Raw genomic sequence first — 20,752 nt, forward strand, 5'->3', positions numbered from 1 at the left:
AACGAGATGTAATTTGAGTACTAAGCTGATAATCTTCAAAAGTGTTAGGTAACGAGCTGTAATTTGTGTATTTAAATATTTGCAATAGGACAAGTGCAGGGTGCATGTTGCACTTGTTCCGTCTTTTTGTACTCGATTCCCTTTTTCGGAGGACCATCGATAGGTCCGCGGGACCTGGGTCTTGAAGTAGGAGTCGCCAAAGATTCTGATCAAATAAAGTCGAACACGTATTATTTTACTTGCTTTTCTATTTCCGTCTTTTCTCGTAGTTTTTCGCTGCGTACTGAGTTCTTAAAATCGAAAAAGATGAGTTTTCAAAAACTACGTGATTCACCTTCCCCCCCCCCCTCCCCTTACGTGCGTATCGATCCAACATAGACCAGCTTACAGTTGATTCTTAAAGAAAGGGAGGAAGTCATCCGAAGACGTGTGGGGACGATCATAGACAGAAAGAATAGCGATTTAAGTATCAAGGAAAAGATGAAAAGGGCGAAACTCACCCGTCGGTTGTTGCAGCAAGTTCCGGCCGCCGGTCACGCGACGCACAGAAGAAGAAGAAGACGATTAGAGCCCCTGACAGCTAAATAGTAGGATTCAGCATTAGAGGTGAAACGAAAAGTCAAAGAGGTGAGCGCGCTCGTTGACTAAAAACGAGTTGACTCTATCGGACGACTCGAGTCTGAATCAGTCTTTGGATTTTGCTTTTATCTTTTCAATATATATATATATATATATATATATACTCGATTACTAAATTGTCCACCAAGATAATCAAAATCTCATTAAAGATAATTGACAACATCGCGTACAATGGTGATGACCGCCAGTATTAATTGATCGTACGGCACATCATTTAATCAAATTAAATGAAATGCTTGGTATTTATATCTCCATATTGACTCATAGCTGCTTTTTCAATCATTATATATCAATTCTCAAACACACAAGAAGGAACTCCCAAGTATCATCAAATTTGGAACCTAACAACTACACCAGACTGTAGCTGTAGCTGATACCATTGTTGTAATTTCATAACTGTTATAATATATCCAACTAATTTATAATTTAGACGGAAGATTTAGATAAGAGATAATAATGACGATTAGAGATAATAATGAAAATAGTAAAAATAGATATATAGTGGTATTTTGATAGGAAAAAGAAAAAATATATATGGCATTTTATACATGTTGATGCTGGTCGGTGATAGGGTCCCTTTCATTCTACATCTCTTGATTGGATTCCGATTGCTCCACTAAATTCTGACAGCGCCGCCACTTTGCTTGCTTCGCATTCGAGAGCAACAGCTGCTTCGTGGGGGATGAAGAGCCAGCGAACGAAGGGCCGCCGCCCTAGACTCCTCCGATGCATGCTGCCAGCTGCTTCGTGGGGGATGAAGAGCCAGCGAACGAAGGGCCGTCGCCCTAGACTCCTCCGATGCACTCTGCCAGCTGCCTCGTGGGGGATGAAGCGCCGGCGAACGAAGGGCCGTCGCCCTTTGACTTCACCGTCTGCTTTAGCTAGGGTTCAAGGAGAGGAACGGCAGACCATGGCTGGCAGACTCCTCCGATGCACTCTGCCAGCTGCCTCGTGGGGGATAAAGCGCCGGCGAACGAAGGGCCGCCGCCCTTCGCCTCTGCTGTCGCCTTTCGTCAGTCAAGATGAGAAGGACTGCATCCTTGGGCTCCTCATGCTGTTGGGTGGCCAGCGTCGCCTCGAGGGTTCAGAATGGGGAATAGCATTCTCTTGGTACCAGGCGAGAAGAGCAATGGTGATGCCATCGACTTCACTGACAGAGTGCTTGCCGAAGAAGGGACTAGGCATCGACCTCAACCTGCCAGCCATAGAAATGGATTAGTGATTACAAGACTAATTAAGAATATATAGAGCTTAGCTTTTTTCCAAGAATAGAAATGCTTCGATAAATTATTTGAATTATGTCACTTGTTTTTTATTTTTAATTTACTTTTAATTATTTCATTGTGTTCTGATTTGCCTCACGTTTTTGATCCTTCACCAGCAGGCAGCTTTATTTAACCGTGAGCAGTGTGGAAGGCAGTAGCTAGTGCATTTTCACACGACGGCTGATGTGAGAGTAGAAAGCATGCAACGGAGCACAGGGAGTCCTATAGCCTTTTCTTTTATTACCTCAGGCTTGTGGACTCATCAAAGCCAGCCAAGGTAGTCACTAGCCACTTGGGTACAGAAAGTATATATGCTACTATGTCCTTGATTATTTTCTTGTTCTAAAGCCAATACTCCATGAGGGCGCCTTAATGTCAGGCAACTTTTACCATGCATGTCAACTAAACCTTGGATATCCGCGGGTTTGTATTTCATTTTCCTTAGGGTTTAAGCATTTGTCTCAACTTGATGGATGGATGACAAATCCAATATAGTTAGAACATCCATATCAATTTTCTTATTTAAAATATATAATTTAGGATAAAAAAATCACCTTATTTAATTTAAATATCCACTTTTCACTATATCATATATCAACTTTCTTATTTATTCTCTCTCCTCTATAATGTATAGGGAATAGAATGCATTTTTTAAATTTAGAGAAATATTATTCATAAATGTAAAATTTAGAGAATGGATAGAGTAACTAATGCAAAGATTTATTAGCTACTATATTCAAAATTTAAAATAAAATCTTTAGATAGGGTAACATATATGGATGCTCTTAGGCTAGTAGGCTTGCTAGACTATGTGATGCCCTATAAGTAGGATCACTGCCTGTCGAGAGACTTGATGGTCACAGGTAAGGGATGCTGTAAATTGCTCAATCTATTCAGCCTTTTGGCATCTCACTTCACTTGAGGTTAGGGTGAATAATTTAACATATCTTTGGATTTCAAGCTTCAATTCATTAATAAAGAGAGTCGGGGTTTTCCTAGCTAGAGTCTAATCTAGGATTACTTTGTATTATTCAATTACAAATTTGTCAATATTTCTTCGTTGAACCTATCAGTTTGATTTTTGCAAACCATGCTTGTTTGATTTGAGTCATGCTATACCAATTAAAGTAGTCCTCCATCCCAGTAACGCAGTATTTGGATCTTGCTAACCATTGAAGAAAAAACATCCAATTTGACACAGTGAATCGTATCTATATATATCTAGTCTAGGTTTTGTTCTGGGTCTAGGTTGGGTGTGAGTGTCTAAAGAGTGGTCTTCTTCGTTGAGAAAAGAATGGTGATCTCGGTGTGAATGATGCTTTGGTGATCTCTTGAAGACAAAATGTCATACGTTAGTCTTGGACACTCCACACGATTGGTTCCACAGTTATTTATAGAGAGGTAAATTACGGATGATGCTTTGGTGATCTCGGAGCTATATGTGATGTTAGGTCTACTTTGGGACTCGTGTCCTTTTCCAATTTTTTGATTATGTTAGTAGCATATATATAAACTTTAAATTTTTCTAGACCTTCCACCCTAAATTAAAGGGTCTTAAGCTCGTCTTTCACAAATTACACCTAGTATCTACCTCTCTAATGGTGTGGAGTTCTTGGTCATGGCAATCGATGTAGAAGTTCAATAAGTGATGAGCATTATACATGTAAAAACATGGAATTTAAGCAAACAAGTACGAAATGATGACAAAAGCAATCAAGAAAAAAACAACAAAGAAATTAGATAATGCACAAAAATTTTAATTAACCCACTAAACATGTAATAAACAATGACAAAAGGCAGGAAAAGACAATATGCGAGATGGCTAGATGATGCACATAAATTAATCTACCTACTAAATTAAACAATAATACTTGTCAAAGAGGAACAATGCTACCAAGTTGATGTGAGTCTCCCTGCTACAAAATTTCCACTATCAGTTTATTTTTGATCGTTTTAAGGTATCATATTTTACCACATGAGATAATCATTTTTCTTTCTTATTTAATTTATTAAATTAAGGACTTTTAATTATTGTATCAATTTTTTCCTCTTTTATATTTCGGCTCAATTGATACTATTCTATTATATTTATTTAACTAAGTTTAATATATTTATTTATAAACGTTTAACTGTTTAATATGGATATGTTTACATAAACACAATAGGAAATAATTTATTTTCTCTAATTTAAACTAATTATAATTTTAATGTAAATAAATAATTTGAATACTATTTTTTATATATTTTTTCTAAATAATTATGAAAAATGTAAGTTTTATTCTAAATTGCCAAAAGATATATGACAATTTACAAAGTTCTGCAATCAAACTTATGTACCTAAATTTGAATTGAAAAAAATCACATAGTCATTTCCACTTTTACCCCTTTTACTATTCTCAATCGATTGATAGATTTATCGATCGATTGCTAGTAGTAAATATGTTAATCGATTGGGAATGATTATATAGTCGAGTAACATTGCACCAGGTGATTGCTACAGTAATTCGATAGGAAACGAATTAAAAAAATCATTATTTTCAATATAATATGTTAAATTGATGCATTTAAGAGACTTAGATGAGTACAAAGGTCTTGGTTTGGAGTGATTCAGAGTTTTCTACGTCCATCAGCCGATTTAGTCCAAAAGTGGTTGATGGACCTAGAGAACTACTTCGAATCACTCTAAACCAAGAACTTTATACTCGTCTAAATCTCCTTAATATATCTATGTCTTCAAACATCAATTTAACTGCTATTTTGTGAACAGTGATTTTTTTTAAAACTCATTTTCGATCAAGTTACAATTACCAATCAATCGTTACACTAGAGCAATTGTTTGGTAAATTAGTCAATCAATTTGGAATGGTTCTGTGGTCGTGAGTACGTTCCACTAATCGATTGTTACATTGTAACAATCGATTGGTAACAGTAATATGATCGAAAATGAGTTAAAAAAATCATTATTCTCAAAGTAATGTGTGAAATTATTGTTTGAGGACATAAATATATTAAGGAGACTTAGACGAGTATAAAGGTCTTGGTTGGAGTGATTCGGAATTCTCTAGGTCCATCAACCACTTTTAGATAAAACAAGTTGATGGACTCGAAAACTCCGTATCACTCCAAACCAAGACCTTTATACTTGCCTAAGTCTCCTTAATACATCTATGCCCCTAAACATCAATTTGACATACTACTTTGAGAATAATGGGTTTTTAACTCATTTTTTTATTGAGTTACTGTTACCAATCGGTTAATCGATTTGGAAAGGTTCTATGACCATAAATACATTCCACCAATTGATTATTACATCGTAGCCCAACTGATGGACCTATGTCATTCAGAAAATCAAAATTTTGATATTATCGAGTAGAGGAGAGTCTTAAGAAGTCGTTTGTGACGTCGGTTAGTGAGTATCATTATCGTAACACTTATAATGAATAATGAATATTTGATATAATTTTTCATTATGAGAACGAGTTGAAAAATTATGACTTTCAATATAGTGTGTCAAAATGATATTTCATGGCATAGATGTATTAATGAGATTTAGACGAGTATATCGGTCTTGATTTGGAGTGACACGGAATTCTCTACGTCCATCAGCCGGTTTATCTGAAAATATCTGATAGACCTAGGTCAAAGCAAGAAAATTGGTTATGATAGGAAGTTTCGAGCTTATTTTGTGCACTAGTTTAAATAACCTTGACGAACCTTTATACGTTCTGCTAACATGGAAGATTTGCTAGTAAGTTTAGCATAACCTCTTTTCTTTTCATCTATCATTCTCAATTCATATAATTATTCTCTTGGGTCACTCATATTAAAAGATCCTTAAACTCAAAGAAGCTCTTGAATTATGTTACAAACGATCCTCATGAATCGGACCTTTCTTTCGAAGATTCGAAAGAGAAGAATGATGAAGTTTTTATTCTCCTATCAAATTCTATGGTTAATACCCATAGAACAATGGCCACCTGTGCCCAACGTTGAAAACCCTCTGAGAGTAGATGAATAATTTGTATGGATAAGAATCACCAAAAGATAAATTATAGATATTTAAAAGGAAGAAAAGTTTATTTCCCATCTATTTTGTGACTACAAAGATCTATGGAATGAATATAATACTTTGAGATCTATTACAACCAACCTTCAAATTTTACAATAAAATAATAGGAAGATATAATATTTGGCTTTCTTATGTCACTAAAAGAATCATATGCTCCTTTACATCAAGAGATTCTAAAGATGAAAAACTTTCCACCCTATCAAGAGGTCAGGGCTATGATTCAGAGAGTTGCAGCAAACATGAGACTTGATGCCTCACAATCAAAGGGTCATGGCTTGATCGTAGACGAAGAAGAACAAAAGATGAATAAAGTACAAGAAACCAAAGGTGTGTGGACGTTTTAAGAAGCTGAATCACACAAAGGAAAAATATTTGTGGCTTTATCCACACCTAAGGTATGATTATTTAAAGAAAAAGGATTAATCATCCCAGAACTCGAACAAGATTGCAACTCTAGAAATCGCCATCAATGACATCTCAAATCTACTCGAGCAAGTAAAAACACTGTAAATGATCCAGGTATCTGCTCGAACACTTCTAAATTTTTTAGTTCTCAAAGTTGGCTAATTGATTCAGGCTGTGATTATCATATGAGTAGAGATACAAATAAAATTAGTAATCTCAAACTATTAAATAATTATAAGATGGTAAAAATAGCTAACAGACATAATTTAAAAATTAAGGATCCTAGTAGAAATTTTTGAAAAAAATAATAATGCTTTATAGGTTCCCCAGTTCACTTCTGACCTACTATGAATTAGCAAAATCACTAAAGATCACAATTGCAAGGTTGTTTTTTATCCTGACTTCGTACTTTTTAGATCTCAAAATGATTCAAGGTGATTGGTAGGGAATCCAGTTGAAATAACCATTATTTTTTGGATCAAAATAGTCATGCATCACAACATGCTAAAAAGATAGTTACCTTTTATGGCATGTCAGGTTAGGTTACCCACATAAAAAAGCCTTACAAAAATTGTTCCCATAAAAAATTGTGAAGAAAGATATAGTGAGACTTGCATTTTTGAAAAGGAGACTCAAATGCAATATCATATTTCTCAAATGACATATAAAAAGACATTTGATCTTGTCCACTCTGCTATGTGGGCGTCCCCGGTTGTGTCTAAAAGAGGTTTTAAATATTTCATAACTTTTATTGATCATGTAAGAAGATTCACTTGGACACATATGCTTATATTTAAAGGGCAAGCATTTGAGGCATTCAAACATTTCTTTAACTACAATTCTAAGCAATATAATGCTAACATCAAAATACTTAAAACTGATATTGGCGGAGAATATATGAGCCATAAATTTAAAAACTATCTAGAAGAAAGAGGGATTATTCATCAAATATTCTAGCCATACATCTCACAACAAAATGACATAGCAGAAAGAATTAACACCTATTAGAAATAGCTAGAACCATAATGTTTCATGCTAATATTATAAAAAGTTACTAGAGTGATGCAATTAGTACGGCTGCTCATCTTATCAACCACTTAACCTCTAGAGTATTCAAAGAAAAATCTCCATTGGAACTACTCACCAACGTTAAACCAAACGTCTCACCCTTGGAAGTATTTAGTTGTGTTTGTTATGTACATGTACGTGAACAACTTAGGCACATATTAGGTAAAAAAAGGTAGACATTGCATTATTATAGGGTATGATTCATTTCAAAAAGGATATATATATTTTTTGATTATGTTACTAATAAGATATACATATCCAAGGATGTGATATTTGTAGAAAATGAGTTTTACTTTAATTTACAAGTCAAGAAAAGGAAAAAGAATGTGAAAAGAGGATTTACAAATGCTCATATATACTATTCTTCCTCTACAATCAAGTGAGAAGGAAAATACTATGAAATATGAGGAAGTAAGACATGACACTCTTGAACAAAGAGAAGAAAATGAACCTAACCCCTCAGAGACTGAAACAAGAATTGAGCAAGGGGGAGATCAATCTTAAATTGTTTCAACTTCACTAGAAAATGAAAATAGTTGTTCATCATCTCTATCTTCCCTCAGAAGATCCACAAGGCAAAAGTTCTCTCCATCCAAACGAGTATATTATCACAAGCTTAAGGTTACATCTTATCCAATTGCTAATTAGTATAATACTAATAATAATTCCTTAAGTAACCAAGTGCTCTTGATCGACATTGATCAAGTACAATAATTAGGAACTTTAACGAGGCCAATGAACATCTAGAATGTAAAAAGGCAATGCAAGAAGAGCTAGATGCTCTTATAAAAAATAAGACCTAGGAAATTACAATCTTACCCGAGGGCAAGAAGGAAGTAGAGTATAAATGGATCAACAAAGTCAAGTATAAGTCTCCATTCTCTTATATGATGAAGGGAAGGATAAGGATGATCCCTTCGCCGACATAGAGAGGTACTAGAGGTTGGTAAGCAGACTTATCTACCTGACTATTTCTAGGCCAAATATTACATATGCAGTTAGTCAAATCAGCCAACATATGCACACACTCAAGATGATCCACTGAAAGCAGATGAAAGTATCCTCGGATTACTTTGTAAGGACACTTCTGAGCTAGAGGGGGGATGAATAGCTCGTTTTGCTTCTTCGATGATGATTTATAGTGAAAAACTTAAAGAAATACTAACACTTTAATTTTACTTGATATCCACCTCCTTAAGGTGACTAATCGATGGGTCTACTCCCCACACTACAGATACACTATAAAATCCTCCTTCCCGGAGGTGGAAAAGCCACGTATAAGCTCAAACACGAGAATACAACAAGAAAAATAAAAACACAAATATAAAATACAATCGAGAACGACTTTAGAGTTTACAATGAGGAACTTTGCGTTGCTTTCTCCTTGATCCACTTAGACTTTTCTTTTCCAACGTGAGGTCCACCTTGGCCCACTTGGACTTTGCTTTACCTAACCTCAGATAGAGCTAGTCACTCGGTAGACTTCTCACCCTTGCCTAACCTTAAGTAGTGCTTTCCCTTATCTAACCGCAGTTAAGACTAATTACTTAGTAAACTTTTCACCCTTGCCTAACATTAGTTAAAGTTTTTCCTTACCTAATCCCAATTAGGGTTTTTTCTTGCCTAACCGCAGTTAGGGCTTTCCCAAGTTAAGTATCCAGTCAACCTTTAACTTACTTGTCTTCTCTCTCACATATTGTGAAATATCGAAACTCAAGCTCGGACCAACCCAAGCTTAGTCAACTTGGTCAATCTTGACCCAAGGACGACGGTACTAACAATCTTCTCTTTTTTGATGTTTAATTTGACAATATATTTAAGTTAGGCTAACTCATTAGCCCAACTTTCTTCTGTAAATATCCTTGGTTGATTTTGATGTGAACAACCAAGTTAAGTTAGGTCTTATGTTATTTTGATACCTTGTGTTTAAGTATACAGGAACTTACGAACACAGAACGTCGAGCAAAAGATATAGCGGACAAGAAGGATGGCACGACAAGTGAGTTAACAGACTTGGTGCATCCGAGGGACAAGATACTGTGGAACAATACACTGGTGGATGAGAAGGACGTGCATGACGTTCGAGGGATGAGAAGCCGGGGAAGAAGCCTTCTTGAGGAGAATGTTGAAGTTGGGTTCGGGTGAGCTCAACTCCCGATGGCCAGAGAATCACCCAAAGATGAGCGAGGAAGAGTTAACTAGTTTTGAACGTCAACTGGTCAAGCTGCCTAGTGAAAGGCGCCTCCAATATGGTGGCAGGCGCTGTTGCACTTTTTGGTGGAGGGCTCCTCCAACCATGTTAGAGGCACCCTCGTGCCTTTTAAACGTGCCCTTATGCCTCCTTTGAAGGCACCTTGAATCATCTGAACATTAGTCGTGACTGTTGTTGTGATCGTTGCAAAGAAGATAAAACCTTATCCATTGAGTGCAACCTAGATTCCCCTGGAGGCGCCTCCAAGCGAGCAATACCAACGACTATTTCATCCCAAGAGGTTATAAAATGTCCCCTGGTATTAGGACTTGGATAACAACTCTTGTATTCAATTTCTAGTCTTTTCTGAGCTTTCAAACTGGGTAAGAGGCTACATCACCTTCAACAAAGGAGTCGTTCTAGTGAAGCTTTTTATTGCCTTGGATTAACAACCACTTAAGTCGTAACTAAGTAAAATCTGCCCTTCTTATTTATTATTTTTAAGTTGTTTCTTTTCTGTTATGTGATTAATTAATATTGTAACTTTGTTTAGTTCAAAAGCAAGAGATTTTGACTAACTTCTTTTCAGGGCTATTCACTCCCCCCTAGTCAGTCGCACTTGGTCTAACACCTTCTTCATCACATGCCAAAGCATAAATGAGAGTTTCCTAACTTAAATCCTACATTCTCCCCTTTTGACACTCATAAAAAATCTTCTCCTAAGATTTATTTATATTAACCTTTAACATCCCAATGAAGGTTTCAGACCCTTCATTATCTTCCATATTCTTCCTTGAGCACTTGAGCATATATCCTTCATCATCAAAAATTTCTCCTTTCATACTCAATTTATGTCTTTAAGGGAGACCTCCCCTCAAAACATGCTCTAATTTCCATCATTACACAGACAATGATTTGAAGTTTCTAAACCTTTAGGAAATCTCAAACCTGAAGCCATGAGTTTAAAAATTCAACCTTAAAAATCTAAACATCCTCATTAACTCCAAATTAATCCCCTTTAATCCTTTCTTCCTCATTTTTATCAAGAAAATTACCCTTAAATACTTGTCCAAGTATTTCATAGGGTTAGGTATAGTTAAATAACCATAATACAGGTTAATCTAACTAAAACAAATCCATTTCAGCCAAAATCAACCGCTCTTAATCGATTGGTATCTAACACTAATCGATTCGGTCCATGTTAATCGATCGATGTAAGCTACCAATCGATTACTACATGTGTCAATTGATTAACAATAGTCCTAATTGATTGGTATGACTGATTTCTAATTTTTTATTTCTGCTCTAAATTCAGAAATCTATAAATAATTTTACAATATTCAAAAATTATGAAACTTCACATAGACATTACTTATGTCACATACTATCAAAAAAAAAATAGTTTTCTATGAAAATACATCCCATTTTCAAATAATGATATAAAATTAAAAACCATCAAAACTTCAATGTTTCACTTTAACTTTATATTTACCAATCAATGGTGATTTCTATCAGCAAATAGACTTTACCAAGGGGTTTTAAAATATTTTTGAATTGATTTTCAAAACCAATTTCCAACAATGATCATTGGGCTAAATGCACATGAGTTGCACATTTACTTTTTCTATGATTGGACAACACAAAATCTATGTGTCTTGATGAAAGTAAGCTCAATTAGATGCACTAAATCAACATCTTGAGTTTTATTCATTCTCTTAACATCTCACTTGTATTTAATGTATCTCAATACACATACAATTTAACTCTTTGGTCTTTGTAAGATGTGAATTAGGTCTTTCCCTAAACGAAGGGAGCATACATCTCTAACTAGCATTTACACTTAATCATCGACCTAGGATATCAAATAATGTCATTGTCCTTAATTACAAGAAATAAAATAATGTATGATAATGAGTATAACATACATCAAATGTAGATTTTCAAAAGAAAAAACTATCATAACTCAAACGATATATGTATGACATAACATGTATTATTTTTCATAGTAAGATGAATGTATGGTATCATGGCAAGTGATAGAGCACACAAACATGGTAGATATAGTAGGAAAACTATCTAGATTTTCTATCTAAGCTTCAATGGCTAATTGCTATGCCAAAATCATGATTTGACCAAAAAGTCCCTATCTCTCTCAAATGTGTTAAAATCCAAACTTAGCATATTTTTGAGTTCTATCCTATTTGTGTCAATTTGATTAATTCCAATACCTTAAATTTTATTGGCACATGATAAACTCTTTAAAACCAACTCCTCATTTTCAAGATGTCATACTATCTTAAAAATGCTCCAAAGTGTCAACTTCACCATGGTTGGGTTAACTATCCTTTTAATTAGAGTTAACAAACTCTAAACTCATTTAGTGTGTTAATAACACACTCTTAGGAATCCAAAACCTATTGTTGCTCCTTGGGTGTTCTTGGTATTCACTAAGAATAACTTCCCTAGAAACCTTCCTAATACCAAACATACCCTATAAAATAGAGTTAGTACAAATAAATATAAGTATTTGACAGTCTCCGGACTGTCCGATTTTGATTTGAGTTTCGTTGAAACTTTAGGTCGAATCGACGCCTACTGTTTCTTCTTCGGGGAGCGTGTCCTCACTTACTCTTCTCAAGAAAGATTACCTTTTTCCAGATCGGTCCTCCAGACTGACTGGACTTTTATTCAACGTTCGAGTCTTCAAAATTTTTCCGCTGGACGTCCGATCCATGACCCGTTCAGACTTCTACCTGGTTCATGACCACCAGAGTTTTCACCTAGAGTCCCCAACTTAGGATTTTGCCCAAAGCGCTCGACCCGCTAAGACTTTTCGCCTAAGATTATCACCCCCTAGGACCTAGGGTTACCACCCCTTAGGACCTAGGGTTACCACCCCCTAGGATTTTCCACCTGCCTAACCGTAGCTAGGACTTTTGGCTAAGAACACTTAAGACTTTTCCTGCAATCTCATTCACACTTGTTAGATAACAAGAGATCTTAACTTTGAACCATTTTCCATAATCAAAACTTAGGTTCGATCGTCTGGTACTCCCTGCACTAACATTGATTATATAGAAACATTTGCTCCCGTGGCTAAGATGAACAATGTAAGGGTCCTTTTATCATTGGCCACCAACAGATAATTACCAATGTATCAAATGGACATCAAAGTTGCTTTTCTTAAAGGGAGTTAGAAGAAGAAGTATATATATGCAATAACCTCAAGAGCTCCATCTAAGAGAGGAAGGAATGGTTTGTCAACTAAGAAAGGTTATCTATGGGTTGAAACAATCTCCTCAAGCCTGGTATGCAAAATTAAGTTATGTAGTTATTAGTTTTAATTTCAAAAAATGCAATAGTGACTCTTCACTTTTTATTAAAACAAATGATAGGGAAACCATTATAGTACTTATAATGTAGATGACATAATTATTACTGAAAGTAGCATGAATTGCATTAATCAAGCTAAAAATTTTTAATGTCTAAATTTAAAATTAAAGATTTAGGAGAATTAAAGTATTATTTAGGTTTAGGACTAGCCTATTCTTCTAAGGGGCTAGTTCTATCCCAATGAAAATATCCTTTTGATCTTTTATAGTAGAGAGATAATCTAGAAACAAAGCCAACCAACAATCCATTCTCTCATATGATGAAGGGAAGGATAAGGATGAGCCCTTCGCCAACATAGAGAGGTACTAGAGGTTGGTAAGTAGACTTATCTACCTGACTATTTCTAGGCTAGATATTACATATGCAGTTAGTCAAATCAGGCAACATATGCATGCACCCAAGATGATCCATTGAAAGCAGATGAAAGGATCCTCAGATTACTTTGTAAGGACACTTCTGAGATAGAGGGGGGGGGATGAATAGCGCATTTTGTTTCTTCGATGATGATTTACAGTGAAAAACTTAAAGAAATACTAACACTTTAATTTTATTTGGTATCCACTTCTTTAAGGTGACTAATCAAAGGGTCTACTCCCCACACTACAGATACACTATAAAAATCTCCTTCCCGGAGGTGGAAAAGCCTCGCACAAGCTCAAACACGAGAATGCAACAAGAGAAATAAAAACACAAATATAAAATACAATCGAGAACGACTTTAGAGTTTACAATGAGGAACTTTGCATTGCTTGCTCCTTGATCCACTTAGACTTTTCTTATCCAACGTGAGGTCCGCCTTGGCCCACTTGGACTTTGCTTTACCTAACCTCAAATAGAGCTAGTCACTCGGTAGACTTCTCAACCTTGCCTAACCTTAAGTAGTTCTTTCCCTTATCTAACCGCAGTTAGGGCTAATTACTTAGTAAACTTTTCACCCTTGCCTAACATTAGTTAAAGTTTTTCCTTACCTAATCCCAATTAGGGTTTTGTATTGCCTAACCGCAGTTAGGACTTTCCGAAGTTAAGTATCGAGTCAACCTTTAACTTACTTGTCTTCTCTCTCACATATTGTGAAATATCGAAACTCAAGCTCGGACCAACTCGAGCTTAGTCAACTTGGTCAATCTTGACCCAAGGACGACGTACTAACAATCTCCTCCTTTTTGATGTTTGACAATATATTTAAGTTAGGCTAACTCATTAGCCTAACTTTCTTATGTAAATACCCTAGGTTGATTTTGATGTGAACAACCAAGTTAAGTTAGGTCCTATGTTATTTTGATACCTTGTGTCTAAGTATATAGGAACTTAAACACAGAAAGTCGAGCAGAAGACATAGCGAACAAGAAGGATGGCACCGCAAGTGAGTTAACGGGCTTGGTACATTCGAGGGATAAGATGCTGTGGAACAGTATACCGGTGGATGAGAAGGACGTGCATGACGTTCTAGGGATGAGAAGCCGGGGAAGAAGCCTCCTTGAGGAGAATGTCGAAGTTGGGTTCGGGTGAGCTCAACTCCCGATGGCCAGAGAATCACCTAAAGAAGAGCGAGGAAGAGTTAACTAATTTTGAAGGTTAACTAGTCAAGTTGCCTGGTGAAAGGCGCCTCCAATATGGTTGGAGGCGCTGTCATGCTTTTTGGTGAAAGGCTCCACCAACCATGTTAGAGGCACCCTCACGCCTCCGTTGAAGGTGTCCTTATGCCTCCTTTGAAGGCGCCCTGAATAATCTGAACGTTGGTCGTGACCGTTGTTGTGATCGTTGCGAAGAGGATAAAACCTTATCCATTGAGGGCAACCTAGATCCCCCTGGAGGCGCCTCCAAGCGACCAATACCAACGGCTATTTCATCCCAAGAGGCTATAAAAAGTCCCATGGTATTAGGACTTGGATAACAACTCTTGTATTCAATTTCTAGTCTTTTTCTGAGCTTCAAAGTGTGTAAGAGGTTACTTCACCTTCAACAAAGGAGTCATTCTAGTGGAGCTTTTCATTGTCTTGGATTAACAACTACTTAAGTCGTAACTAAGTAAAGTCTGGCCTTCTTACTTATTATTTTTAAGTTGTTTCTTTTACGTTACGTGATTAATTAATATTGTAACTTTGTTTAGTTCAAAAGCAAGAGATTTTGACTAACTTCTTTTTAGGGCTATTCACTCCCCCCCCCAGTCAGTCGCACTTGGTCTAACACCTTCTTCATCACATACCAAAGCATAAATGAGAGTTTCCTAACTTAAACACTACATTCTCCCACTTTGACACTCATCAAAAATCTTCTCCTAAGGGAGACCTCCCCTCAAAACATCATCATCAAAAATTTCTCCTTTCATACTCAATTCATGTCTTTAAGGGAGACCTCCCCTCAAAACATGCTCTAATTTCCATTATTACATAGACAATGATTTTAAGTTTCTAAGCCATTAGGAAATCATAAACCTGAAGTCATGAGTTTAAAAATTCAACCTTAAAATCTAAACCTCCTCCTTAACTCCAAATTAATTCCCTTTAATCATTTCTTCTCATTTTTATCAAGAAAATTACCCTTAAATACTTGTCCAAGTATTTCATAGGGTTAGGTATAGTTAAATAACCATAATACAGGTTAATCTAACTAAAACAAATCCATTTCAGTCGAAATCAACCGCTCCTAATCGATTGGTATCTAACACTAATCGATTCGGTCCATGTTAATCGATCGATGTGAGCTACCAATCGATTACTACATGTGTCAATTGATTAACAATAGTCCTAATTGATTGGTATGACTGATTTCCAATTTTTGATTTCTGCTCTAAATTCAGAAATCTATAAATAATTTTACAATATTCAAAAATTATGAAACTTCACATAGACATTACTTATGTCACATACTATCAGAAAAAAAAAAGTTTTCTATGAAAATACATCCCATTTTCAAATAATGATATAAAATTAAAAACCATCAAAACTTCAATGTTTCACTTTAACTTTATATTTACCAATCAATGATGATTTCTATCAGCAAATAGACTTTACCAAGGGTTTTTAAAATATTTTTGAATTGATTTTCAAAACCAATTTCCAACAATGATCATTGGGCTAAATGCACATGAGTTGCACATTTACTTTTTCTATGATTGGACAACACAAAATCTATGTGTCTTGATGAAAGTAAGCTCAATTAGATGCACTAAATCAATATCTTGAGTTTTATTCATTCTCTTAACATCTCACTTGTATTTAATGTATCTCAATACACATACAATTTAACTCTATGGTCTTTGTAAGATGTGAATTAGGTCTTTCCCTAAACGAAGGGAGCATACATCTCTAACTAGCATTTACACTTGATCATCGACCTAGGATATCAAATAATGTCATTGTCCTTAATTACAAGAAATAAAATAATGTATGATAATGAGTATAACATACATCAAATGTAGATTTTCAAAAGAAAAAACTATCATAACTCAAACGATATATGTATGACATAACATGTATTATTTTTCATAGTAAGATGAATGTATGGTATCATGGCAAGTGATAGAGCACACAAACATGGTAGATATAGTAGAAAAACAACCTAGATTTTCTATCTAAGCTTCAATGGCTAATTGCTATGCCAAAATCATGATTTGACCAAAAGGTCCCTATCTCTCTCAAATGTGTTAAAATCCCAACTTAGCATATTTTTGAGTTCCATCCTATTTGTGTCAATTTGATTAATTCCAATACCTTAAATTTTATTGGCACATGATAAACTCTTTAAAACCAATTCCTCATTTTCAAGATATCATACTATCTTGAAAATGCTCCGAAGTGCCAATTTCACCATGGTTGAGTTAACTATCCTTCTAATTAGAGTTGGCAAACTCTAAACTCATTTAGTGTGTTAATAACGCACTCTTAGAAATCCAAAACCTATTGTTGCTCCTTGGGTATTCTTAGTATTCATTAGGAATAACTTTCCTAGAAACCTTCTTAATGACTTTCCTAGGTTTCTTAGAGGCCTTAGTCATATATACTAGTCTTCTCAAAGTCAACTCTAGGAATAACCTGCCTTGTAACCTTGACTTAACTTTTAAACTTAGGATTAGTTCTATAGTAATATGAAACTCTATGATATGATGCCACATCCTCCTTGGCTCTAAGTTTATATCTCAAACCTTTCTTGTCCTTAGATGGTTCTTGCCTATCTAAGCCTAGGTTTTTATCCTTAGACCCCTTGACTTCATTTTTCATTTTATTAAGGGTTTTCTTCAATTTCTTGACTTCAAGACTTGATTTTCGATCCTTAATTCATCAAACTTAGATTTTTCATAATCGGCTTAAGTATTTTTCTTTTTAGGCACATATCTAATTTCCTTAGAGTTCTTGCCTAAATTATTTTTTACTTTCCTATACTTAAGTAAGATAGTTCTAGCATGACACGATTTATAATTTGCCTTAGAAATATCATAGTTCCTATTTTAATGATAATAAGCACTAAAATGATAACATTTATTTCTAAAACGCTCTTTGTCATGACATTATATAAAGAAATACTATTAACTAATGGTACCTTTGATTTATTTTTAGAACCTCTCCTGTGATTTTAGAACCTCAGTTAGGGTTTTCCTTTATCTAACTACAGTTAGGACTTTCCTAAGTTAAGTATCCAGTGAACCTTTGACCTATTTAGTTTCTCTTTCATATATTGTTAAATATCGAAACTTAAACTTTGACCAACCCGAGCTTAGTCAACCTTGACACAAGGAAGATTGCACCAACAATCTCAAGGGATCTCCAAGAAGAGAAATTTGCTTGAAGTACAATAAAAGCTCAGAGATTGTGGGCTACTGTATGCAGATTCAGTTGGAGATGACACTCAAGATGGAAAATCACTACTGGATATTGTATGTTTGTCGGAGGAAATCTAATATCTTGGAAAACCAAGAAGCAATCAGTGGTGTCAGATTAAGCGCAGAGCCAGAATATAGGGATATGGCAACCGCAACCACTGAAATAGTCTGGTTAAAGACTTTAGTCGAAGAGTTGGGATTTATGGTCACAACTCCTATCAAATTATATTGCGACAACCAATCCTCCATCCACATTGCTTCAAATATGATCTTTCATAAGCGTACCAAATACATCGAACTTGATTGTCACTTTTTGCATCAAAAGATTGAAGACAAAATCATAATTACTCCTTATGTGCGAAGTCATGAGCAGCTTGTTGATATTTCACCAAGGGAACTATAGTTAACCACATGTAGAATATCCTTATCAAGTTGAGCTCTATAGATATTTATTCGTTAAACTTGAAGGGGAGTGTTGAAAATAAGAAAGATGATCTAGCTGGAAATCAATCTTTATCAGTTAGAAATGTCATTATTTGGTTAGTCAACCTGCCATTACTTGGTTGTAAGATCAACCCTGTTTGGATAGTTCATCAGTCATTGATTGACTGCAAAATCATTTATTATTTGATCGATTTACTTGTCATTCTTTGGTTATAATACAACTATCATTTAGTTGATTGACAACGGCTATTAATCATCTCACCTCCTATAAAATGGGAATCTTATCCCTCTTTAAAACAATCAAGAAATTCTCTTTTCCATTTTCTATAGAAAGCTTGTAAAGTTTTCTTTTTCTCTACGTTTTCTTAGTCTCAAACAAGAGGAGGGACAATCATCCACTCCTGCGAGAGAAGTTCATTTCACTTTAATTATAACACTCTCCTTATAACATGTCCTGTGAATATAAGAGTGAGTTATTTAATAACATGTTTTATCTCGTGCATATGTGAATCCGGATTCTTGTTTTTTTTTTTTCAACAATAAACACAGTTCGCTATTTTTTAAAATGAATTTATTTATTATCATAAATCAATTTATAATTTTTTATGAATTAAAAAAATAATCGGGAAAGTATCAAGGGATCAGAAAGATGCAAGTAAGGGCGGCCTCGAAATGGAATTTAGTTCAACAGGTCAAAAGAGCGAAACTCACCCGTCGGTTGCTGCAGCAATCTCCGGCCGGTGGTCACGCAACGCACGAACACGTCCTCTGAACCAAGTCATCGCACAGAAAGCCTCATCAGGACAGAATCCACCTCAAACAGCCTCTATATTTACCATCAAAATCCAAACTTTAAAGGAGATGCCTCACCGGAGATGAATCCCGAAGCGGCCAGCCACCAGCCCGACGAGACGAGCGGCGCCAGAAGAACCGCCGGCGAGGTAACCTCCCGAATCAAGCCATATCCTCCCTTTCCCGAACGCAGAAGAAGACGATTAGAGCCCCTGACTGCTAAATAGGATTCAGCATCAGAGCTGAAACGAAAAGTCAAAGAGGTGAGCGCGTTCGTTGACTACAAACGAGTTGACTCTATTGGATGACGCCGGTCTGAATCAGTCTTTCGATTTTGCTTTTGTCTTTTGAATGTTTATCTATATACTCGACTACGAAATTACCCACCAAGATAATCAAAATCTCATTAAAGATAATTGACAACATCGTGTACAATGGTCATCCACCAGTATGGGAAGTCTTCTTCAGGTGGTGTGATTAGTTGAGGTATAAGTGTGGTGTGATTAGTTGAGGTATAAGTGTGGTGTGATTAGTTGAGGTATAAGTGTGGTGTGATTAGTTGAGGTATAAGCGTCGTCATATGAGATTTTAAGATTGAAATACGATATGCTATTTATATTAATAGTTAGTAGTTATTCATCATTTATTTCTTTCGTATTAATTTATGGACGGATTAGCGGAACCTTTTACCACATGATCCACCGGTATTGGCGACACATATCTAATTAAATGTTTGGTATTTGTATCTCAACATTGCACTCATATCTTTTTTGATATCTCAATTCTCAAACACACAAGATGGAACTCCCGTTATATTCGGCTGGAACGTGGATGTAAATGTGAATGAGAATTTTTTAATTCCAAAGTGAAATTCTTAAGATGTTTTGATAGGATATATCACAAAAATTGAACACGTTGAGATATCAAAATATTTCTTATATTTTATTTTTACACTTCGGGACCTTGCCCGTCTCAACGCTGTTACTGTCCTGCACTGCGACGTCAGAATATGTATTTTCATATGATTTTTTTTAAAAAAAAAACTTGTATTTTTATATGATATTAGTTAAAATATGTAATTTTTTTTATAAACTGATCCTAAAATATCTACAGTGTTTATGAGTTCAAACAACAATTTATAACATGTAAGACTCTTTTAAATAAAAAATATAGTTCATTTGAGAATTTTATAGTGTTTATTAGAGTTCAAACTGCTATTTAATTACTAGGTTTAATTAAGAAGGAACTAAATTGTATTTTAAACCACATATTTATTCTTTAAGTTTAATTTAATTACTACTATTTTGAGTATTTTCTTTAGTTAAACTTAGTTCAGTCAATGAAGATATAACATCCAAAAATAGAAAGGCATAATGATTAGTTGATGATTTATTACCATTAGGGGAAATCAAGTAAGTCTGACAATAGTCAGGATTTGATAATTGATCCTGTCTGACATCGAGAAAGATAGTGCACTAGGCACATGGTTTTACTATTGACTATAAAAAGACTACTAACTATCAGGAAAAGGACTTCTTGCACCTCCTTCCTCTTTGCACATACCAAAGAGAGAGCAAATGAAATGTTAGAGCAAGAACCAGGGAGAGGTCTTTGGTATAGGTAATCCAATGCTCAAGTCACTACGGTAGCCGAGTGAAAAATAGAGG

General features: G+C 35.3%; 1 long non-coding RNA gene across 1 annotated transcript; it reads right to left on the reverse strand.

The window, feature by feature from the left end:
• Positions 1-1,109: 1,109 nt before the first annotated feature.
• LOC121970091 lies at positions 1,110-19,311 on the reverse strand. The gene is made up of 3 exons (XR_006108838.1): positions 19,164-19,311; positions 19,005-19,061; positions 1,110-1,834 (listed from the first exon to the last, which is right to left on the reverse strand). It is a non-coding gene; the product is annotated as an uncharacterized LOC121970091 (long non-coding RNA).
• Between the last annotated feature and the right edge of the window lie 1,441 nt (positions 19,312-20,752).

The sequence above is a fragment of the Zingiber officinale genome, chromosome 4A (assembly GCF_018446385.1).
Source record: "Zingiber officinale cultivar Zhangliang chromosome 4A, Zo_v1.1, whole genome shotgun sequence".
Classification (NCBI taxonomy): Eukaryota; Viridiplantae; Streptophyta; class Magnoliopsida; order Zingiberales; family Zingiberaceae; genus Zingiber; species Zingiber officinale.